The sequence below is a fragment of the Fundulus heteroclitus genome, chromosome 2, assembly GCF_011125445.2.
Source record: "Fundulus heteroclitus isolate FHET01 chromosome 2, MU-UCD_Fhet_4.1, whole genome shotgun sequence".
In the NCBI taxonomy this organism is placed as follows: domain Eukaryota; kingdom Metazoa; phylum Chordata; class Actinopteri; order Cyprinodontiformes; family Fundulidae; genus Fundulus; species Fundulus heteroclitus.
In genome coordinates this window covers 11,805,602-11,812,477 of record NC_046362.1, presented here as the reverse complement: position 1 = coordinate 11,812,477, position 6,876 = coordinate 11,805,602, and positions in this window count along the sequence as shown.

Here is a 6,876-nt window from a genome sequence, read left to right as displayed (position 1 = left end):
CCATTTAACTTTTTTTTTTTACATTTGGTACCAAAATTCTGTGAATTTCGTGACAGAACAACACTTCTTTTTTTTCTTTTTTTTTTTGGGAAATTACGAGGATATAGTAAAGTAGTGCTTTTATGAAAACGCTCCCCCCCCCCCCCCCCCCCCCCGTGTTAAAATGAGGAATGTTGAGCTGAGCATCTCGTAAAGTTGTACTTTGGGATCGGTTTCACAATTGAGGAAATACTACATCTTTTTTAGCAAATCAGCATCAAATTATTATTAGCGTCAGCACTTTGAAAAGATTGTGCAAACCACTATGTGGATGTGGATTTATTCTCGTAATATCACGGCTTTATTCCCGTATATATGACTTTATTCTCACAATGTTATCTTTATTCTTGTACACCTAATATTATGACTTTATTCTTGTAATTTTCCACAAAAAAAAAAAAAAAAAAGTATTCCAGTGATTGTTGATTAAAGAAAAAAAATTATTGGTCACAGAGAAGTAAATTTTCCACACAAATAGAATTTCTGATGTACAAAAGTCTGTACATTTTCAAGATTTTTTTCCCATGATTAAAGACATAAATTTATTATATTAAAACAAGTATATCTCTGACATTGGGAAGTCAGCAATTTTGCATCATCATTTGGCTCATACTGCAACCCATACAGTGTCTCGTGACCCCACCCCCCATGGGTCCCCTATATCGACACCTCTGGTGTAGAGCATAATTGTAAAGTAAAAGCAAAATTATTCATTCTCACAAATCAAAATCCCAAATGTGGGCCTTGGATACGTGTTTGGAGGATATTAGTGAACAGAATGCATCTTGAAGACCAAGGAGCACGTCAGACCAGGTCAGTAGTGGAGAGGTTTGAAGCCAGGCTAGTTTAAAAAAAACAACTTCTGGGCAGTCTTCTCCCAGAGCACATCAGATCCGATCCAATCCTCTGAAATTGGTTAGAGCATGGCACAGCTACAAAAAAAACTGTTGTGAAGTAAAACTGACACATAGGGTAGGGACTGCATTACTCAGAAAAGTCGCCAAAAGGTCCCATGGTAACTCTGGAGAAAGCTGCCAAGATCCATGAGAGGATGTCATAACATGGGCGCTTTAGCAGTGTGTCACAAACCATGAAGGGGAAACAGCAAAATACGCAGGAGAAGATGAGACCAAATGTTGAGCTTTTAGGCATACATGACAACTTGATGAATTATGGTGGTGGCAGCATCATACCGTCACTGTTGTTCTTATTCAGAGACAGAGAGGCTGGCTAGAATGGACAGGAAGATGCGCCATAAAATAACAGACTGAGACGGGGGATTGAACTTTCAGCAGGACAATGTCCCCAAACAGCAACATACAGTATCCCTGTTTTATAATGGCCCAATCAAAGTCTAGAACTAAATTAAGCTAAGGAACTGAGCCGTTCAAGTGCGATTTCCATCTAGCCTGACTCAGCTTGAGCCATTTTGCGTAAACTGAAGTGCAAAGCTGGTAGGTAAAGACTTGCATCTGGAATCATAAAAGTTTTTTTTTTTTTACAAAGTATTGACTAATATTCGGCACCTTCCAATTATGCACTACTTCATTAATTCTGTCACATAAAACCCCAATTGAATACATTACAGTTTTGAGGTTATATCATTAAAAATAGTTTGAAAAAAAAGTTGTGAAGATACTATCAGAATCGGAAATATAAGTAAAAGGTTTACTTAAAATACTTGGTTTATAACTATTCATTACTTTTTCTTAATGATTTCAGTTTGTGTATTTTTGAATTGGAAAAAAAAGTAGTTTAAAAAAAAGCTTGTTAGAAAACGTTTAGTAATCTCCCATGTATCACTATTATTTCCTACAGTTGTTTTGGAACTTTTGGAACAAGAGTGACAAGAAAAAAAAATTGTTCTGGTACACGGTATTCAGTCACAGAGTCCTTCTACTGACATGTTTCTGAAGATATGACCTTATCAATGATTCTGGTTGTCACGCAGAAGCTGGTTTCAGAGTGCTCTTTATCAGGCAAACTATGAGTTTTTAAAGCACCAGCATCACAGCGTTAGCATCCATTCATGTTTTATTGGTAGATACGTCTACCTATTTATCAAAATCACAACAGTATGAAGTTGTCCCTTCCGTGTTTCCCAGGTTTTAATGATAGTTTAATACATTTTCTTTAAAAATAAAATACATATATATTGGTTCTCAATGCCGTGACTTGAAGAGAAGATATAAAACACAACTGGAGGATTGTTAGGAAATAATCATGGTACTTTAGTTGAAGCAGTGAATGCTTGAAATAAGGAACAAAGAACAACTCACATTCTGAAAATCAGCAAATACTTTAACTTGTCAGCGGGCTTGGAAGACAGAAAGTGCACTTCCGATATTTAGTATGTATCCTTAAAATAAGACAACTTTAATAAGAAATCCCTCAGTCATTGCTCCACTCCCACTCACTTCAGCAGAAATTTAAACTTGATTTAAGAGATACACAGTACTGTGAAAAAGTATTTGCCCGCTTACGCATTACTTCTGTTTTTGCTTTTTTAAATTTATTTTTTGACCACACCTAAATGATTCAAATCGTCGAAAAAAAATTTTAACATCAGATAAAGACAACCTGAGAAAATACAAAAAGCGTTTTTTTGCAACGACTGAGTTGAATCTCATTTTAAATGAAGATTGCCTATGATGAACCAGCGACATGTCCAAGGCGTGCCCTGCCTCTCACACAATGACCGCTGGAGATGGGCTCCACCTCCACCACTGCAAGGATACAAGGACAGGCTTTAGTACAGAATGGATGGATGGATTCCCCGTTATGAAAAAAGCAAATGCCAGTTTTGCTAAAATGTGGTCTGGGGTGACTTGCTGTGGTTGAAGAAACCATAAGATCTTAAGGAGAATTGCTGATGTTACATGGTTAGGAAGCAGGACGACGACCTGAATCACACCAGTAAGCCTACCTAGGAAAGGCTCATATATAAATATGTAAATAAAGACATTACAAAAAAACTTTACATGCCGTTTATATGCTTAACGCTCCAACATGGCTCATTGGAGTTATTACAAATGCTGGATGCCAAGGAGAGACACAGCCAGCTATTAGGTTTGGGGGACAACCACTTCTCACATAGGGCCCGCTTGGTTTAGATAGCTTAATAAATGTAATCATAACCATTCTTGTATTCCCTCTGGCTGTCCATATCTGACATTTCTTGCGTTCGACGACATAAGAAAATGTATGTGTCACAAAATATCAGAAAGAGATTAAAGTTGTAAGAAGGAAAAAAATACTTGTTCACTGCACAGCATTGTTGTTGTTTTTTTTTCTGTAACCAGAGCTGTTAAGTCGCGTTGCAACACACCTCCCATGCCGCGTCCAGCCACCCGGGAGGCCAGGAGCATAATCCAACTGGTCTTTCGACTCGCATTCATTCATCTTGGGAATGAGCTTATCCACCTAGCCTTAACAAACACACAGGCCTGAGTTACGTCACTAATCCCTGACCCCCTTAGAGTTTTAAGCGAGGGGGTTTTGTCGTTCTAAAGTGTCGGGAAAGACTATGAAGCAACCAGAACATTTTCATAGGTGTGTCCACGCTGAGCCCGTCACTTTCAGGTTCACGTCCGTCCCCAGCTGCTGTTTGGGGAAACGTGTTAATGTCATGTTCATCCCGATTTGCATAGGCGCACATGACTGCTGCTGTGTACAAGCGAAACACGTTCATGCCGACAAGACCGGAAGCAGATAACAACAGCGCGTTCTCTGAACTCTTGAAAAGGTTGTCAGCATTAAAGATTTCACACACATGATGAAAGAAAGCGTAGTCAATAGTGTCCATACACAGGATTATTCATTTGCTTGCTCTAAAAAACACTGTGAGTGGGTGTAGAGTAACAGATCTGTCATGGCGGGGTCTGCTCCTTTTTCTGCAGCCGGCATGTCAGACAGATAAAAGTGATGGTGAGCAGCGTTGGAGAAGAATAGATTTGAAACCACGGGAAAACATTAGGAAATGCAGGAAATTACACAGTAAAAATTCGATAATGTCTTCAAAAAAAAAAAAAAAGACATCAACCTATTGTTGGTTAATACAGTCTGACATGCAGCACATTCGGTGGTTAGACTGGCTCCATACATTTAACCCGGCATAATTGCTTTGGATCCAGTCAGACACATTTTGCTTACAGTAGCCACGTGAAGACAATCGGCGCCGGCTGAGTGGTGCGCCGACTCGTGCTGATATGCAGGCAAGCAAGCAGGCGTGCCACTGTAAATGAAACAGGCCAGATTCCACAGACCAACAACCAGAGGCCCTGAAAGAATGGTGGGAGAAACGGTTTACAGGACGATTAGCCGTGCACAAATCTGGTGTTTCAGGAAGAGCAGCAAGAACTTAGACCTAGACAACTTTATTTGTCATTTTGTATGCACAGAGTGCGTACAGAACGAAATTTCGTTGCATACAGCTTTGTTAATTGCAGTGAAAGTTAGATTACAGTCTTAGGTGCAGCAGAGACTTAAAAGTAAACATAGATTTAAAATACACTATAAAAACAACTGAAATGTAAACAATGCAGGAGAAGGTCAGAGTATACAAACCATTGAATGTGTTTGTATACTGTGAAGAAGACAGCCATTGTTAAGAGAAAGTCACAAGCAAGCAGTCTCATTTGCAGATTGCCACTGGGCTTGTAGAGGAGACAGCAAACATGTAGGAGGAGTTGTGGTCAGATGAGACCATAATGTGACTTTCTGGCCTACATGCAAAACACGGTGGGGAGAAAAAAAACAACAACACACTCTCACACTGAAATTAGCATCCCAACAGTGAAATGAGGTGGTGGCAGTATCATGCTGTGGGGGGATGCTTTTCTTCATTGGGAAAAGAGCAGTTGGATGGAGCTAACGGGGCAGTCCTGGAAGAAGACCTGTTAGAGGCTGTAAAGCTCAGAAGCTGTTTTTAGGTGTTAGAGTAACCCAAAGTCCAGACCTAAATCAAATTCAGAATGTGTAGTAAAACCGGAAAACTGATGTTGGAAGATGCTCCAACATCCAGCCTAATGGGGCCTGAGATATTTTGCAAAGACAAGTGGGGGAAGACATATAAGTCTCTAGATGTACAGTGTAGGTAGAAAAAAAAAAGCTGTATTCTGCAGCTGTAACTTCAGAAAAGCAATAGCTTAAAGTACTGACCCATGATACAAATGTGCAAGATATTTGTTTCAACTTAATTTTGTGTAAGCCATGAATCATTTCCCTCCCACGTTACAAGGATAACTTACCTTGTCTGTCACAAATGTTGGCTGTAATGTAAATTGAAATCTGTGGTTGTAACCTAATATGGTGTGGAAAAATATAAAGGGATAAAAATAATTTTTTTTTTACCCATCCCACATCACATTACAGCACTTTAAATATCTTGTTACTGAAAAGTGCTATAGAAATAAACTTACCTTACCTCAGGGAAACAAAGACGCAGCTCTGCTACACTGTAGTTTTTGTTTCCTTGTTTTTTTTTAATAAATAGGAGGGAAGACTGGGGGGAACTAAAACTCTTGAATAATTCACACATTTAGCATACAGGCTAACAGGCTTTAGGGAAATGAGAACGATGGAGGCCATGGCCGCCCTTCAAACGGCTGCTCCCCTGTTTGGGAGAGGCCAGCCTTTGGGCTCACACGGCACACTATAAAGGGAATAGTCTTACTGTGGGGCACTGCAGAATAACCCAAAAGAACCTGCTAGCTCAACCTAATGGTCTCGTGAAGACAAGAGCAGGAAATCCTGTCCATCATCTGTTACCACCGCCACCACTGTCCTAATTAGCTGGATTGCATTTACAGGGTGACTAAAGCAAAGAGAAGCTGGCAGACGCCGCTTCTCCGTTCTCTGCTGAGCCCCACTGAAAAATTCATCAGCTAATAACACTCCCTGAAAGTCTAGCCCACTCCAACAGCGCCCAGCAACAACTTTGCACGTTCTCAATACCTGACACGGAAGCCAACAATAAGTCACAGGGGCAGGATGGAGATTTGGCATTATTAATTCAGGAGGAGGAGCATGTAAACAATCTACTGCTTAGAGACGGCGGGGCCAGTTCTGAGAAGCATGATTAAGCTTTTTTACTTACCTCGTCTGGAAATCTGTTCACCGCTTTCTTGGAACAGGAGTGCATGTTTATTGGGAGACGGCGTGCTTCCAGCAACCCGAGGGCAGCTGCAGCAGATGTTAAAAAGTCAAGTGAGATGGTTATGGACAGCAAACATGTTTTCTCTAATCCGCTATGAATGTTCAACTCCTCTTTCAAAGTTCACCCACTACATTATTTTTTTTGTCAACCGGCTTAACTGATATAACACAATTTAAAAGGCTTTCTGCAGTCCTAAATCCACACGTACTGCACACACTGGCAGGCCCTCAGCACGGAGCCGCCTCCGCCGTGCTTTACAGCTGCCACAGGGTTTTAAAAGCTTCATCTGGACGACTCCACACATGTTTTATCTAAGCAGTCTCTAAACAGCTCTGTGTTTGTCTTCTCTGATCAGGGGGCTTCTCTCCAGAGAGAGAGCAAGTTGTGCAAGCAAATATATTTGTGTAGCTAACAAGCCTCCAGCACGATGCCGATCACACAGAAATAACGGAGCTCATTTAAATAGAGTGGTTTCTTGGCATTAAGCATAACCCATGAACTTTCAATAGGGTTTAGGTTAGCCCGCTTTATCCATGAGGGTCCTGCTAGAACACCCTGCTGTGTCACACATATTATTAGGTGCAGTGGAAAACTTTTAGAGAAAGTCCTCTTCATCTTTCCATAAACAGACCCTCAGCATGGTGCCATCTCCACCATGCTTGACAGCTGGAATGGAGTAT